The sequence below is a fragment of the Bos javanicus genome, chromosome 1, assembly GCF_032452875.1.
Source record: "Bos javanicus breed banteng chromosome 1, ARS-OSU_banteng_1.0, whole genome shotgun sequence".
Taxonomy (NCBI): domain Eukaryota; kingdom Metazoa; phylum Chordata; class Mammalia; order Artiodactyla; family Bovidae; genus Bos; species Bos javanicus.
The window spans coordinates 61,195,545-61,213,545 of record NC_083868.1 but is presented as its reverse complement, the minus strand read 5'-3'; the positions used below and the strand labels follow the sequence as shown (position 1 = coordinate 61,213,545).

The window sequence follows — 18,001 nt, the reverse complement described above, 5'->3', positions numbered from 1 at the left end:
GCACACTGAATCTGCATGTACATTTAGAATGATTCCTCTTTTTTTTTTTAATTTAATTTTATTTTTAAATTTTACATAATTGTATTAGTTTTGCCAAGTATCAAAATGAATCCACCACAGGTACTAAGGACTGATTAAATAGCTTCCAAAAACAGTGGTTTGAAGGGTATCTAGACTATCCATGAGGAAAATTCATTTACTAATCCTAGGGTGTCTATTGGAAACTGTTGGGACTTGCTCTTTTGTTTAAAAGCTTTTAAACAAAATTCAACATCCATTTGTGATAAAATCTCTCAACACAGTAAGAGGGGGAACATACCTCATTATAGTAAAAAGAACATATGACAAGCCCACAGGTAACATCATACTCAGTGGTGAAAAGCTGAAAGCATTTCCTCTAAGATCAGAATAAGACAAGGATGCACATTCTCACAGCTTTTATTCAACATAGTATTGGAAGTCCTTGCCACAGCAATCAGACAAGAAAAAGAAATGAAAGGCATCTAAGCTGAAAGGGAAAAGGTAAAGCCATCACTGTTTGCAGTTACATGATACTATATAAAGGTGCCATCAAAAAATTAGAAGAACTTATCAATTAATTAAGTACAGTTGCAAGATACTAAAGTAATATACAGAAATCCATTGTATTTCTATACACGAACAATAAACTATCAGGAAGAGAAATTAAGAAAACAATTCCACTTATAATGCCATTGAAAATAATAAAATAACTAAGAATAAATCAAACTAAGGAGGTTAAAGATCCATGCTTGGAAAACTTCTAGACACTGATGAAAGAAATCGACGATGGCACAAAAATGAAAAAAAAAATATACTATGCTTATGGGTTGGAAGAGCTAGTAATGTTAAAATGACTGTACTACTTAAGGCAATCTAATGATTCAATGCAATCCCTGACAAAATACCAAGAGCATTTTTCACAGAAAAATAATAATTCAAGTAATCCTAAAATGTTTATTGACACATATGGGAAAAAGTAATGTTTGGAAGTAAGATATAAAAGTTAGAAAGAAAGACTCACTTTGGTCTAAATCCCATGTAGCACCCAGATTAAAAGAATATCCTTATCTTATCCAGATAAGACTTATCTTTCAGTCCTTTATTTAATCCAAAAACAGAATGTAGTCACAGAAATTGAGAAAGTACATTAGTTTCTATACATAGTAAGGCCATCTCTTAGATTTACCCTGATGTCGTCATACAAGATGATCTTTGCAATAATTTTGATAGCTTCATGAAATAACATATATAATGAATATTTTAAAAGTGAATGACACATGGTAGGTATTCAATTGTCATTTCCATTTTCTGTACTAGTACATAACAGTACTCTTACTATTACATACAAAAACAAAGATTTGGAGATTCAGTTATTTAAAATTTAGGGCAAAATTAATTTCTCTGTTTTCTCTTTTTTTCCCTTCTCCATCTCTGTGCTTCTCTGCCTCCCTTCCTTTCTCCTTGCATTCTTCCTTCTCTGTATTTATGCATATGTACTGTTATTTTCAAAGTTAATAAGAACACACTTTAGCAGGAAAGCAAAAATTTTAATGTTGGCCTATTTGTGTGTCAGCCTTTGCACTGTAATGTCATGTCCGAAATCATGTCTTTTAGAATATTTGTTCTGTAGAAATAATTGTGTAGCAGAAAAAATTGTGTAAAAAAAAATGTTCTTGGTCAAAAAATTTGGTGAATTTTGACTTAAAGTCTTTCTTTTTACAGAACTTCTCATAGCCTTTAGTATGTTTATATGGGCTGTAGACTTCTAAAAGGCATATTATTATCTAAAATATCTCAGACATTTCCCAAAGAACCCACATGTTACATGGAACACCATATTGTGAGGTTCATTGCACTTCAGAATTGAAAGTGATAGAGCAAAGGTCTATAAAAATAGCTGTTTTCATTTTCAGTATCAAGAAGTCCAAGTACTCATGTGCTGAATACAAAAACAGAGAATTAAAAATTGGAATGTGGAAGAAAAGATAAATTTTACTTTTCAGGAGAGGCCTTGTCTTTGTTATCTTTCAGTTAACACATTTAGAAGAAAATGTATTTCTTTTCTAATAACCTACTCTGTCAGGACTAATGCATTCAGCTCTGATGCTAAGGGTTTTAAACAAGTTATCATTTTCCTTTGGTGGAATAAGATTCTTTTTTAGATAGAAATGTGTAGAGATGGAGAGATAATGAGATAGAGAGAGAGGAGAGAGACAATGATAGGTAGTAGAGAGACAGGAATGGGGGCGGTGGGAGAGAAAAGATGAAGTCTCGAAGTTGGCTATAGTGTTCTTCACTATGTCTGTCTTTTGCCAAATTCCACCTTTTTATTTATCAGACAGCATTTGGTCATTTCATGAATTATTCTCTGTGTATGCCCTTTCATTCCTTCTTCTTTATCCACTCTCATATCCCAAGAGAAGTTAAAATGAAAAATGAATGAGCCTGTATTTTCCAATCCATGGGATCTGTAATTAGACCTGTGAAAACCTAAGAAAAGCCCCCATTCAACATATACAACAGAACATTGTACTACCACAGGGAGAGTATGTATAGACATAGACTGTGTCCTGTGCAGCCAACTCCAAGATCCCAGAGCTCACTGTATTTGTTTTTAAGAGCCAGACCTTAAAGTGTGCAAGCCAGTAGTTGTACAGGTGCCAGCTGCCAGTCAGCAGTTCTTTGCTGCAACCAGATTGTAAGTCCAGCACTTCAAGTAGAGAGTCTGCAAACCAGTCAGCGGGAGAATTTTCTGCTGCTCACAGAGCATGTTGCTATGCCTTCTGGAATTAGGAAGGGAGAATCAAGTAAACCATGTGACTATTACCTACTGAACTACAATGTGGAATTCATAGAGGTCACAGGAAATCAGTAATGCACCATAAACTAGTAATTTACCATTGTTTCTTTCCATGGCCCATTTTCCCCCACACTGCTTTATTACTTCAAGGTCTGTCTTTTCTTGTGTCATAAGTATAATCCTGTGGCTTTCCTGATGGCTCAATGAGTAAAGAATCTGCCTGCAATGCAGGAGACACAGGAGACATGGGTTTGATCCCTTGGTTGGGAAGATCCCCTAGAGGAGGGCATAGCAACCCACTCCAGTATTCTTGCCTGGAAAATCCCATGGACAAAAGAGCCTGGTAGGCTACAGTCCATGGGTCACAAAGGGTCAAATACAACTGAGCAACTAATACACACACAAGTATAATCAAGTCCATCATTTCTTAATTAAAGTAGAGCTTCATCTTTTTTTCTTATGGCTCTCTGGTATTCTAAACTGCAGTTGCTTTTTCTATAAGGTTCTAAGAAATGATTAAAAGCAGCTAGAGAAAGAATTAACTGTGTATTTCAGTTTTGTCAATGCCACACAGCTTGATAGTACACTCGCAGCCCGTCACAGAGAGGGGGCAGGGTTAAATACATTTCCCCTGCTTGCTAATTTCTGACTAGTGTAGCAAAAGGATGCTTCTGATTGGTACAGGCCTCTCTCTAGTTTGGGTAGTTCAGCAGCTTCTCTGAGCCCATTTGACATCCATCAAGGCCTGGCTAGTTTCATTTACCCTAATAGCTCTACTTTCTTGGTGTTTAAGACCTGTGCACATCTGAGACTCAAGACCTTCCTTGCCTCAGGCAGCAAATCTACCCTGCTGCTAAAAAATTAAAAAAAAAAAAAAAGCTTCTCAAACTGCCTCTTTCTCAGGCTGAACTAGCTGGAGCTTGGATTGATTTCCCCTATTTGGAAATTGCAGATGTTCTGCAGCTAAGCCATGGCCTTTATAAAGCATCTGGGCAGCTTCTCTAGGGCGCAACAGACAGTCATCAGGCTTTCCATCTAGATAGTGAATGGAGCAAGTGAACATTTTTCTCGAAATGTCTTTGGTTGAAGGGACTTTAAGAAATTCCCTTTGCACAAATACAGATGGCTTCACAAAGAGAATACCAACTTTGTTCTTAAATCTGAAGATTCTAATTTTACAGTCTGTAACATCCACGAACAGACGTTGAAAAAGTAAGTCATATGGTCACACTTACTACCGTTTTCTTGGAAAGCTGTTACCTGGCGATGCTAGTGAAGTGGCCCCAAACATGAGATGACTGTGGAATTTGAAGAACTATATTTAGTACTTCAAGAGATTATCTGAAGGCTCCCCAGAATCTCTTGTACGAATTTTAAAACCCATGCTGAGAGCTGTTGATTCAATGCATTGTTCTTCTAAATGAGCTCAGTTCCTGCACCAGGTGTCAGGCCCTAACTCTAAAAGATGAACCATGTATTCCCATCTCTAAGTTGTGGGAATATGTTTCTGCCTGAAAATGGAACGAAGGTATGTCAGAGAATCAAGGCTTAAAAGGGTAGAATGTCCAATGTGTGACAGTCCATAGAACACCAAACAGAACCAGAGGAGTCAGTCAGTAATTGTTAGAGTATGAAAGAAGCCTCTCGGAGCACTAGAGAAATTCCAGAAATTTACTGGAAATTCCAGCAGAAATTTACCTGCTGCAGGTAGTTTTTCCCTTCTTGACCAATGAATGACTTGAGATATATAGAAATTATATGCTGTGAGCTGTAATGAAAATTCTTCCCTCTTTAACTGTGTCCTTTTATCTTCTCCTTTTTCTTTGGCTTATTCTACCATGCATGCAGGGCTTCCCTGGTGGCTCAGAGGTTAAAGCGTCTGCCTCCAATGCGAGAGATGTGGGTTTGATCCCTGGGTCAGGAAGATCCCCTGGAGAAGGAAATGGTAACCCACTCCAGTATTCTTGCCTGGAGAATCCCATGGATGGGGAAGCCTGGTAGGCTACAGTCCATGGGGTCGCAAAGAGTCGGACACGACTGAGCAACTTCACTCACTCACTCATTCACCATGCAGTTATTACTGACTTCCAGACCAGTACCCCTTCTTTTATACCAACCTGTTTCACTCAGAGTGTCAAAGCCTTTAGGCTTCAATTACCCACTTATAAGTGGTTTATGCAACTAAGCTTTTTTTTTTTAAGTGAGTTTATCAATTCTTCGAAGACAAGGGTTGTTTTTTCACTGTTTCTGTATCCCCTGGAGCACTGACATAATCCTAAGATACACACCAGGATTTCATTAAGCATGTGTTTATTGATTAATTGATTGTTGTTCCTTTATGAAATTTAGAATGCTGGTGTATTACTTTCATTTAAAGGATCTGTGTCCTTCAGTCAGAACTGGGAGGCTAAATTCAGAAAAATCAGGAGACTGGAAGATGATCACCAGGTCTTTGCTTTCAGGATGAGAAGAGGTCAGACTTTCCCACTCAAGCTCTGTTTTAGTCGATGATTGAATTTGTCAGGATTTTGTCCTATGCAAAGAACCAGACCTTTTCACTGTATCAAGTGTTAAGAAAAATCAGGCATCATATCTAATTAATAATAATATAGAAGTCAATTTCACAGCCCATTACTTCAAACAGACCAATAAGGGGAAATTAAAGAGGGGCTTGACAAACATGGGCGCTCATGTTTGCGGTCTTCATAGTGACCCATAGCAAATGGAGCAAAAATAGAACTTCTTTGTATTGCCTCACCAACTGATAGCTTTGGGCTCCATTAACCCAGACTGTAACACAAAGGAAGAAGAATCAGGGGAAAATGTGAAGCCCAGCCTCCTCAGTTTGCTTCATTAATAAGGCTGCAAACTCTATGTCAGGTCCCTCCTCCCCCCACCCCTCCTTTTCTCTTTCCGTTTCGTTTAACTGAAGGCAATTCATCTCATTTTAATTAATTTTTACTTGCAGCATTATCACCCTGAGTATAAAGGCAAAAAGTTTTTTTTTTTTTTCTTTTTAATTACAATGCTAACGGCATTAATTACTAGTACAGTAAATGCATCGGCGCTCACAAGCCGAGCAGGTTCCAAGGAGCTGAGGCAGCAATTGGTGAACATCTCGACAGCTGGAAAAGGCTTACTCACAGAGGAGAAACCTTTCTATGGTAACAACATGAAGGCTGTCTTCACACCGACTGAGCCACTGTTTAATTGGAGGTGACATAGCCCACAGACTAGGGACAGCACGATTGCATTACAGGCAAAAAGTTATTCATAGAGTCTGTCTGGACTTCTCGCTGTGTCTATTGTCAGATGGGAAGTCAGAAATCAAACACTTTTTGTAATATATGAAAATAGCTGCAAGAGCATAGCACTATACTACAGTATGTATGACTGTAATATCAAATGTCCTTATTTCTACCACACATTTAGTTTTTGTTCCACTAATTAAGAAGCAGTATCACAATGTGCTAAAAAGCTAAAACCCAATACCCAACACATGGCTAGAGAAGACCAATCAATGTTGAGTGTTTCTAAGATCATAAGGTTTGCATGTTAACCTGGTAAAGACAGAAAAAGTGTTCCACCCACAAGCATGAAAGGCTCTATAAGAGCATCACAGCAGAGCCTGCTAAGTGTTTACCTTCTTACAACTTGTGCACATTCTCTGGCAACCAAAATGTCATGAAGAAGCACTCCTGCCATTTTGTAGTCAGCTCATAGGACAAGTTGGCCGGATTTCTGCTCCAACACTTTCTTAATCTGCTACCAAAGGATTATACACAATCCTGCACCTCTGGCATTCTCTGCATGTAGCTCAGTTTTCCTCCCAGGCAGTCTCCTTTGTTTCCAGACATTTCTGCTTGCTTATTTCAAATTTACCTCCCCCATAGCTCCTTATAATTCACTTACCCTCTCTTCTTTTCATTTACATTTTTTAGTCAGTAACTGATAATATTTAAATATGGTTCTGAAAATCTACCTGTACCTTTTGTAAGATCTGAAATGATTTAGGAAAAAAGAGAATTTGGCCGAAAATAGCTAAGTCCTTGAAGATACTCTTAAGCTTTCTTCGGGAATTCTACCAAACATACCACACCTCTTCCCTTTTGAGTTTTGCCATTCTTTTCACCAATGCATAGAGTTTTGAATAAATATATAATAATAAACTTTATCTCAGTTTAACATTGTATTATTTTAGTTTATGTTTTATTAATGAAAGTATATATTAGTTTCCTTCTGTAGATAAATGTTTTACAATGATTTCATGTAAAAGTAGCATATGTGGCCTTACATATGAACTTAACCACAAATTGTAAATATTTATATGGGAAAAGCTGTTGCAAGTTCCAAATGACTGAATTATAAATGAAATTTTGGAATGCATGCTTTATATATTGGCAATTGTCTGTAGTTATTGGTATTCTGAAGTACAACTCAGTTCAGTTCAGTTCAGTCGCTCAGTCGTGTCCGACTCTTTGCGACCCCATGAATCGCAGCATGCCAGGCCTCCCTGTCCATCACCAACTCCCGGAGTTCACTCAGACTCATGTCCATCGAGTCAGTGATGCCATCCAGCCATCTCATCCTCTGTCATCCCCTTCTCCTGCCCCCAATCCCTCCTAGCATCAGAGTCTTTTCCAATGAGTCTCTCTATATTAATAGCAAATTTATGTCTAGCCTATAAAAATCTAAAATAGGAATTTCCAGCTAAGTTTATTTGTGGTATTAACATCTGAATTTAGATTTTATTCATGACTACTCTGAGAATATTTTGTAACTTCTAGATTTCCTTTTGTTTTCTTTACATAGGTAATTGATCATGTGTTATTATTTGAGATATGAGAAAAATGCAAATGTTTCTGTTCATTTTTCTCTGAATGTCTTAATTTGGTAGACTAAAACTATAAAGAAAACACTTTCAAAGAAAACATTTTCCAAAGAAATTTTGATATTTTTGTTTGTGAAATTTCCATGATAAAGCTAACTTACAAATAATGAAAATGAAACTGGAGAAAATTAATTGTGGGATTTATTCAAATTTTTATTTGAATTTAAATATGTGTTTGGATTTAAATTTGTCAAACATTTTTATAACTTTTTAAATTCAGACATATTCACTGATTCCTAGAGTAATATGATAGAGCTGATGTTACCTAAATGCTTCTTCAAGTCCTTATTTGAAAAGCCTGTAGGAAATACTGGAGAAGGCAATGGCACCCCACCCCAGTACTCTTTCCTGGAAAATCCCATAGACCAAGGAGCCTGGTGGGCTCCAGTCCATGGGGTCGCAAAGAGTCGGACATGACTGAGTGACTTCACTTTCACTTTTCACTTTCATGCATTGGAGAAAGAAATGGCAACCCACTCCAGTGTTCTTGCCTGGAGAATCCCAGGGACAGGGGAGCCTGGTGGGCCACCGTCTATGGGGTTGCACAGAGTCGGACACGACTGAGGCAACTTAGCAGCAGCAGTAGCAGTAGGAAATACTGGATGAGAAAATGAATCAGGGATCGAGCCCAGGTCTTCCACATTGCAAGCAGATTCTTTACCAGTTGAACCAAAAGTGAAGCCTGAATAGGCTACCTGCTGACCCTAATGCCCTCACCTTCCTTCATGAGTAAATGGGGGATTAAGTTAATCTCCTTTTGAGAGTCCAGTCTAGTTTTCTTATAGCACCCACATTTGCTTTACTTGATATATTTTCCACATGATGGCACTTAGAATTGGCTTCCCTTATTTTGCCACATTCTTTTAGCATTTGACGAGAATGAAGTAATCACTGCCACTACCAAAATAACATAGCATTACTGATGAGAATCACAGTAGTAGTAATAACTATCATTTAATTGAGTACTTGGACTTCCCTGGTGACTCAGTGGTAGAAAACTTGCCTGTCAATGCAGAAGACCCAGGTTCGATTCCTGGTTAGGAACTTCTCCTCGAGGAGGGAATGGCAACCCACTCCAGTATTCTTGCCTGGAGAATTCCCTAAACAGAGGACCCTGGTGGGCTAGTCCATGGGGTTATGAAAGAGTAATACATGACTTTGCAATTAAACAAAAACAATTGAGTACTTACTCCATGTACCTACTACTGTATTACACATTATTTTTCAGGCCCATTTAATCACCATATTTAGTAGATATTATTATACCTTTATTTTACATATAAGAAAGGTGAGACTCAGAGAGTCCAGTGCTTTGTCTAAAGTGACATGATCAATAAAGGTGAAACCTGAAATCAAAGCTCGGTCTGTCTTAATTGCAGAGATTGAGTTGTAACTATTCTACTGATGCTAAAGGTGAGGTTCTGCATTTGGGTATGTTTCCTCTTTCACAGTTATGTATCCTTTAAGAATGATTAATATATTGTTTAACCTTAACAACATTGATTTATAATCACGTTCTGTCACAGGATCATAGAGAAAGCAAAGGAATTCCAGAAAAACATCTGCTTCATTGACTATGCTAAAACCTTTGACTGTGGAACACAACAAAATGTGGAAAATTCTTAAAGAGCTGGGAGTATCAGACCACCTTAGCTGTCTCCTGAGAAAGCTGTATGTAGGTCCAGAAGAACAGTTAGAACTGGACATGGAAAAACAGATTGGTTCAAAATTGGGAAGGGAGTACATCAAGGCTGTATATTGTCACCCGCTTATTTAACTTATATGCAGAGTACCTCATGCAAAATGATGGGCTGGATGAATCACAGGCTGGAATCAAGACTGTCAGGAAAAATATCAACAAACTCAGATATGCAGATAATCCACTCTAATGGCAGAAAGCGAAGAGGAATGAGAGAGTCTCTTGATGAGGGTGAAAGAGGAGTGTGCAAAAGCTAGCTTAAAACTCAAAATTCTAAAAATGAAGATCATGTCATACAGTCGCAGCACTCCATGGCAAATAGATGAGGGAAAAGTGAAAAAAGTGGCAGATTTTATGTTCTTGGGCTCCAAAATCACTGCAGACATTGACTGCAGCCATGAAATTAAAAGATGCTTGCTTCTTGGAAGAAAAGCTGTGACCAACCTAGACAGAGTACTAAAGAGCAGAGACATCACTTTGCTGACAGAGGTCTGTATGGTCAAAGCTATGGTTTTTCCAGTATTCGTGTCCAGCTGTGAGAGTTGGACCTTAAAGAAGACTGAGCACCAGTGATTTGATGCTTTCAAATTGTGGTGCTGGAGAAGACACTTGAGAGACCCTTTCAAATCAGTCAATACTAAAGTAAATCAATGCTGAATATTCATTGGAAGGACTGATGCTGATGTTGAAGCTCCAATACTTTGGCCACCTGATATGAAGACCTGACCTATTGAAAAAGACTCTAATGCTGGGAAAGACTGAGGGCAGAAGAAGAAGGGGGCAACAGAGAATGAGATGGTTGGATGGCATTACCAGCTCAGTGGACATGAATTTGAGCAAACTCTGGGAGACAGGGAAGGACATGGAAGCCTGGTGTGCTGCAGTTCATGGGGTCACAGCATAGGACACAGTTTAGCACTTGAACAATTGTCACAGGAGGCTTTATGAAGGGATGTCTTCTCTGATACTTTGCACCATCTTCAAGAAGAGTTTTGATGAGTGTGGTAAAAACTATGGCTCACTTAAAATAAAAAGGATTAAAAAAGCAAACAAATGAATTTTAGAGAAACCATCAGGAATAATGTTTTCTTCCTTTTGAAGGCAGGCTTGGCTTACCTTGTTCATGGGGTTCTCAAGGCAAGAAGTGGTTTGCAATTCCCTTCTCCAGTGGAGCACATTTTGTCAGAATTCTCTGAAGAGTATGAAAACTCGCTGAACAGTATGAAAATTCTCTGAACAGTATGTAAAGGCAAAAATATATGACACTGAAAGATGAACTCCTCAGATTGGTAGGTGCCCAATGTGCTACTGGAGAAGAGTGGAGAAATAACTGCAGAAAAATAAAGAGATGGAGCCAAAGTGAAAATAACACCCAGTTGTGGTTGTGACTGGTGATTGAAGTAGTGTCGGATGCTGTCAAGAACAATATTGCATAGGAATCTGGAATGTTAGGTCCATGAATCGAGGTAAATTGGAAGTGGTCATACAGGAGATGGCAAGAGTGAACATCAACATTTTAGGAAACAGTGAAATAAAATGGACTGGGATGGGCAAATTTAATTCAGATGACCATGATATCTACTACTGTGGGCAAGCATCCCTTTGAAGAAGAAATGGGGTAGCCCTCATAGTCATTGAAAGACTCTGACATGCAATACTTAGGTGCAGTCACAAAAATGACAGAATGATCTCAGTTTGTTTCCAAGGCAAACCATTCAGTATCACAGTAAGGCATGTCTGTGCCCCAACCACTAATCCAAAGAAGCTGAAGTTGAGCAGTTCTATGATGACCTACAAGACTTAATAAAACTAACACCAAAAAAGATGCCCTTTTCATTATAGGGAAATGGATTGCAAAAGTAGGAAGTCAAGAGATACCTGGAGTAACAGGCAAGTTTGGCCTTGGAGTACAAAATGAAGCAGGGCAAAGCCTAACAGAGTTTTGTTGAGAGAATGCACTGGAATAGCAAGCGCCCTCTTCCAACAACACAAGATACAACTCTACAAATGGACATCACCAGATGGTCAATACTGAAATCAGATTGATTATATTCTTTGCAGCCGAAGATGGAGAAGCTCTATAAATCAGCAAAAACAAGACCAAGAGCTGACTGTGGCTCCAATCAAAAATGCCTTATTGCAAAATTCAGACTTAAATTGAAGAAAGTAGGGGAAATCACTAGACCATTCAGATGTGACCTAAATCAAATCCCTTACAATTATGCAGTGAAAGTGACAAATAGATTCAAGGGATTAGATCTGATAGACAGAGTTCCTGAAGAACTATGGATGGAGGTTTATGATATTGTACAGGAGGCAGTGACCAAGACCATCACCAAAAAGAAAAAAAAAAAGGCAAAATGGTTGTCCGAAGAGGCCTTACAAATAGCTGAGAAAAGAAGAGAAGCTAAAGGCAAAGGAGAAAAGAAAACTATGCCCATCTGAATGCAGAGTTCCAAAGAAGAGCAAGGAGAGATAAGAAAGCCTTCCTCAGTGATCAGTGCAAAGAAAAAAACAATAGAATGGGAAAGACAAGAGATCTCTTCAAGAAAATTAGAGAAGCCAGTGAAACCTATATGCAGGTCAGGAAGCAACAGTTAGAACTGGACATGGAACAACAGACTGGTTCCAAATAGGACAAGGAGTACGTCAAGGCTGCTTGTTTAACTTACATGCAGAAGGCAATGGCACCCCACTCTAGTACTCTTGCCTGGAAAATCCCATGGACAGAGGAGCCTGGTGGGCTGCAGTCCATGGGGTCGCTAAGAGTCGGACACAACTGAGCGACTTCACTTTCACTTTTCACTTTCATGCATTGGAGAAGGAAATGGCAACCCACTCCGGCATTCTTGCCTGGAGAATCCCAGGGATGCGGGAGCCTGGTGGGCTGCCATCTATGGGGTTGCACAGAGTTGACATGACTGAAGTGACTTAACAGCAGCAGCAGAGTACATCATGAGAAACACTGGGCTGGAAGAACCACAAGCTGGAATCAAGATTGCTGGGAGAAATCTCAATAACCTCAGATATGCAGATGATACCACTTTTATGGCAGAAAGTGAAGAGGAAATAAAAAGCCTCTTGATGACAGTGAAAGAGGAGAGTGAAAAAGTTTTATTAAAGCCCAACATTCAGAAAACGAAGATCATGGCATCTGGTCCCATCACTTCATGGGAAATAGATGGGGAAACAGTGGAAACAGTATCAGAGTTTATCTTTTGGGCTCCAAAATCACTGCAGATGGTGATTTCAGCCATGAAATTAAAAGATGCTTACTCCTTGGAAGGAAAGTTATGACCAAGCTACACAGCATATTAAAAAGCAGAGACGTTACTTTTCCAACAAAGGTCTATCTAGTTAAGGCTATGGTTTTTCCAGTAGTCATATATGGATGGACATGAGTTTGGGTAAACTCTGGGAGTTGGTGATGGACAGGGAGGCCTGGTGTGCTGCGATTCATGGGGTCGCAAAGAGTCGGACATGACTGAGCGACTGAACTGAAGGGAACATTTCATGAAAAGATGGGCACAATAAAGGACAGAAATGGTATGGACCTAACAGAAGCAAAGATATTAAGAAGTGGCAAGAATACACAGAAGAACTGTACAAAAAAGATCTTTCAGGACCCAGATAATCATGATGGTGTGATCACTTACTTAGAGCCAGACACCCTGGAATGTGAAGTCAAGTGGGCCTTAGGAAGCATCACTACAAACAAAGCTATGGAAGTGATGAAATTTCAGCTGAGTTATTTCAAACCCTAAAAGATGATGCTGTGAAAGTGCTGCACTTAATATGCCAGCAAATTTGGAAAACTCAGAAGTGGCTACAGGACTGGAAAAAATCAGTTTTCATTCCAGTCCCAAAGAAAGGCAATGCCAAAGAATGCTCAAACTACTGCACAATTGCACTGATCTCATACACTAGGAAAGTAATCCTCAAAATTCTCCAAGCGAGGCTTCAATGGTTCATCAACTGTGAACTTCCATATGATGAAACTGGATTTAGTAAAGGCAGAAGAACCAGAGATCAAATTGGCAACATCCTTTGGATCATAGAAAAAGAAAAAAGTTCTAGAAAAACTTCTGCTGAATTGACTACACCAAAGCCTTTGACTGTGTGGATCACAAGGAACTGTGGAAAATTCTTAAAGAGATGGGAATACCAGACCACTGACCTGCCTCCTGAGAAATCTGTATGCAGGTCAAGAAGCAACAGTTAGAACTGGACATGGAACAATGAACTGGTTCCAAATTGGGAAAGGAGTACATCAAGGCTTTATAATGTCACCTTGCTTATTTAACTTAATGCAGAGTGCATCATGCAAAATCCTGGGCTGGATGAAGCTCAAGCTGGAATCAAGATTACCAGCAGAAATATCAATAACCTCAAATATGCAGATGACACCAACTTTATGGCAAAAAGCAAAGAGCAACTAAAGAGTCTCTTGATGAAAGTGAAAGAGGAGAGTCAAAAAGTTAGCTTAAAACTCAGCATTCAGAAAACTAAGATCATGGCATCTGGTCCCATCACATTATGGCAAATAGATCAGGCAACATGAAAACAGTAACAGACTTTATTTTCTTGGGCTCCAAAATCACTGCAGATGGTGACAGAAACCATGAAATTAAAAGACCGTTGCTGCTTGGAAGAAGAGCTATGACCAACCTAGACAGCATATTAAAAATCAGAGACATTACATTGCCCACAAAGGTCTGTCTAGTCAACGCTATGGTTTTTTCCAGTAGTCATGTGTGGATGTGAGATTTGGACTATATGGAAAGCTGAGCACCAAAGAATTGGTGCTTTAGAACTGTAGGGTTGGAAAAGACTCTTGAGAGTCTCTTGGACTGCAAGGAGATCAATCCTAAAGGAAATCAATCCTGAATATTCATTGGAAGGACTGATGTTGAAGCTATAGCTCCAATACTTTGGCCAACTGATGCAAAGAACTGACTCATTGGAAGAGACCCTGATGCTGGGCATGATTGAAGGCAGGAGGAGAAGGGGACGACAGAGAATGAGATGGTTGGATGGTATCACCGGTTCAATGGACATGAGTTTGAGCAAGCTCAGGAAGTTGTTGATGGACAGAGAAGCCTGGCGTGCTGCAATCCATTAGATTGCAAAGAATTGGACACAACTGAGTGACTGAACTGAACTTGGCTTACCTTGGTCTTCTCTGGTGACTTAGATGGTAAAGAATCTGCCTCTTGTGCAGGAGACCTGAGTTTGATCCCTGGTTCAGGAAAATCTGCTGGGGAAGGGAATGACAATCCATTCCAGTATCCTTGCCTGGAGAATTCAATGGCTAGAGAAACCTGGCAGGCCCCACCCAGTATGTGTGCTCACAAAAAGTTGGACACAACTGAATGACTAACACAGTTTACTTACCTTGCACATCTATATTTTGCATTTTATGTCTGGCTTAGACTAGTTTTTCCAAACAAAACAAAAACAGCTTGTGTTCCCTATGTACAAATATATAGCATGTGTTTAATTAGATACATCTTTGTATATGGTTAATATGAGTTAGTAGAATGCTTTATCTTCAGTCTATTTTGAAGCAGTACCAGCATGACTGAATTTTGATGACTTTTAAAATCACAGCTGTTGGAATGCTTGGCAAAATTATGTGATTGAAAGTTATGACCCTTTAAAATATGAGTCATCTCTCACTTTTGTTGCTCATTACCTAATAGACAGTAAGTGGGAACATATCTTCCATGTGTGAGCTGTCATTCATAAAATTCATAAATACGGTGGCAGGGAAGAGAGACTAGAAGAAGAAGGAGGGTAGTGAAATGATAATAGAAATAAGAGGAGAGAGAGGAGAGGAAAAGCCTTCCCTGGTGGCTCAGATGATAAAGGATATGGCTGCAATGCAGGAGACCCAGTTTCGATCCCTGGGTCGGAAAGATCCCAAGAGAAGGAAATTGCAACACACTCTAGTATTCTTGTCTAGAAAATCCCATGGACAGAGGAGCCTGGTGGGTTACAGTCTATAGAATCGCAAAGAGTAGGACACGACTGAGTGACTAATATGAAAAGGAAAATGGAGACGTTGAAGAGAAGGGAAAATTCTGTTCTAAGAGACAAGCTTGAGTCTAAAAATGTATTTTCAGACACAATTTAAATGATGTAAAAATGGACTTTGAATATATGTTATATGCACTCATTTAAGCATCTGATATGAATCTGGTACTGTGCTAATTTATGGTGATGAAGAAAATGGACATGCAACTTGGAGACAAGAGAGGGAAGTAACTGTTATTCCAAAGTACTATATAAATGCATATTCTGATTAATGCTATAGTGAAATTATGCCTGGAGGGATAGGTCTTTAGATTGGGTGATCTGGTCAGACCACTCCAGAGTGAGTGAGTGGAGTGAAGTCACTAAGTCGTGTCTGACTCTTTGCGACCCCGTGGACTGTAGTCCACCAGGCTTCTCCATCCATGGGATTCTCCAGGCAAGAACATTGGAGTGGGTTGCCATTTCCTTCTCCAGGGGATCTTCCCAACCCAGGGATCGAGCCCAGGTCTCCCGCATTGCAGGCAGACGCTTTAACCTCTGAGCCACCAGGGAAGCCCAAGAAGTGGTTAAATTGAGGCCAGAAAGATGAAAGAGTTCTACTTTTGTGAAGAGCAATGCAAGAGAAGCTGCAGAGGTGTCATTTCTATCACAAATTTCCCCAAAATACTCTTTACAGCTGGCTTAGGGAGCCTGGATAGCTCATTTGGTAGAGCATCAGATTTTTAATCTGAGTGCCTAGGGTTCAAGTCCCTGTTCAGGTGACAAGGTCTCATTTGGGGCTTTCCTGCTAGTTCAGCTGGTAAAGAATCTTCCTGTAATGCAGGAGACCCCGGTTTGATCCCTGGGTCAGGAAGATCCTCGGGAGAAGGGAACGGTTACCCACTGCAGTGTTCTGGCCTGGAGAATTCCATGGACTGTATAGTCCATGGGGTTGCAAAGAGTTGGACATGACTGAGTGACTTTCACTTTCTTTGTTCAAATTACTATCAAAGTCCATTTATTGCACAGTTTCAGTTACAGTGGGGAAAATTTGTTTCTGATCAGTAAATCAAAAGCAGTGTAGATTCATTTATTTAACAAGTATGGATTGATACTAAGCACTTACTATAGGCAAGATATGCTGTCCCAGGAGCTGAATGACAATGGCGAACAAAAAAAGACAGGGAATCACTCAGGAGTTCATTCTAGGGCTGGCAGCACTCTCACAGAGCATCATTATCTGATCAGTGTTGCTTCAAGTCAGATGGGCTGATGGCGTGAGACCCTCAGGAAGGATATGAGGCTGCCTTTTCCTGTGTGCCTTTTGACTTCCGTAGAGTTGATAAGGCTTTTCCTCAGATCTCAACATTTTTGTTATATGTTGTTTACTCGTTACATGTTTATTGGCACTTTATAGACCAAAGTGATCAATGAAGACCTAGAAAGTGAACAGGCTCCAAAGGTTTTCAGAAGAACAGAACATTTTTGGACCCAGAAAAATATATCCTCTTTGTTTGCCTTAAGAAAAAAATATTTATTTTATCTAGTTCTGGATTCCTTATGCTTTTGTCAGATATCATTGGAATCTGCTCAGTGCACTGAAAATTTCTTATAGGAAAAGGAGGTAATTAAGGATGAGTCTTTTTTTGTTAAAGAAGCCCTTAGAAGTTTCTTGCCTGTGTTATATGTGAAACTGAGTGAAGAAATCTTGTGAAATGCTTGATTATCCACAGAAGAAGGATATAATTAAGCGAGTTTTACTAGTTTTATTATTTTCTGGGCATGGTTTAAAATAATTATGATTGGGTACCATAAATAGTGGTTCCTTGAAATAGCTAACTTGGCAGCCTAGTTGGGAGGTTATGATCTTGGACTTGTGAGCCTAGTTGAGTCATTAAGTAACAGAGAGCAAAATCTAATTAAATTTGACATCCTCACATGGGGAATCATACCCACAGGTAGTACTACAGCATGAAACTTCCAGAAGGATTTTTTTTTTTTTAATTCATTAGAAGAGACTGAGGGGGGGAGTTGAAAATTTATGAAATCTGCAAAGGAGCCACTTTCCAGTATTCCCCTCGAGAAAGAATTAGAGCTGTGAAAGTTTACAAAAGGTTATATAATCTTCTATGTAGTTGGCGGCACGAATGGTCAGACCTCAGGCGGCCACATTGTGAAACTGGAATCACCATGAACCTTAAGAAGTCTCTCCTGTAGCTAAATGCTATCACATTCACACAAGGTGTCATTAGGGAATGCAGCCCCTTTTTGTTGCTGGACAAAGGTACTCTAATATCGTCATTTAACACCATCTTCAAAAGGATCACACACAATATCATCACTTTAATGAAAACTCATTTCACTTTTTCATATTTCTTTCAAATTGCTAACCATATGAATGATATTTTACATAGTTTGAGATAATATACAAACCATTTTCTGATTTGCTTTTCTATTTAACATAATAGCCTAAACATACGGCTTCCCTGGTGGCTCAGTCGGTAAAGAATCTGCCTGAAATGCAGCAGAAGTGGGTTTGATCGCTGGATTGGGAAGATCCCCTGGGGAAGGAAGT

At 39.2% G+C, this 18,001-nt stretch overlaps 1 protein-coding gene and 1 non-coding gene across 3 annotated transcripts in view; both read left to right on the top strand.

Annotated features, from left to right (window-relative positions):
• The window catches only part of LSAMP (limbic system associated membrane protein), a 707,286-nt gene that overhangs the window by 230,693 nt on the left and 458,592 nt on the right, over positions 1–18,001 (top strand). The window lies entirely within an intron of this gene.
• TRNAK-UUU (transfer RNA lysine (anticodon UUU)) lies at positions 16,136–16,208 on the top strand. The gene has a single exon. It is a non-coding gene; the product is annotated as a tRNA-Lys (tRNA).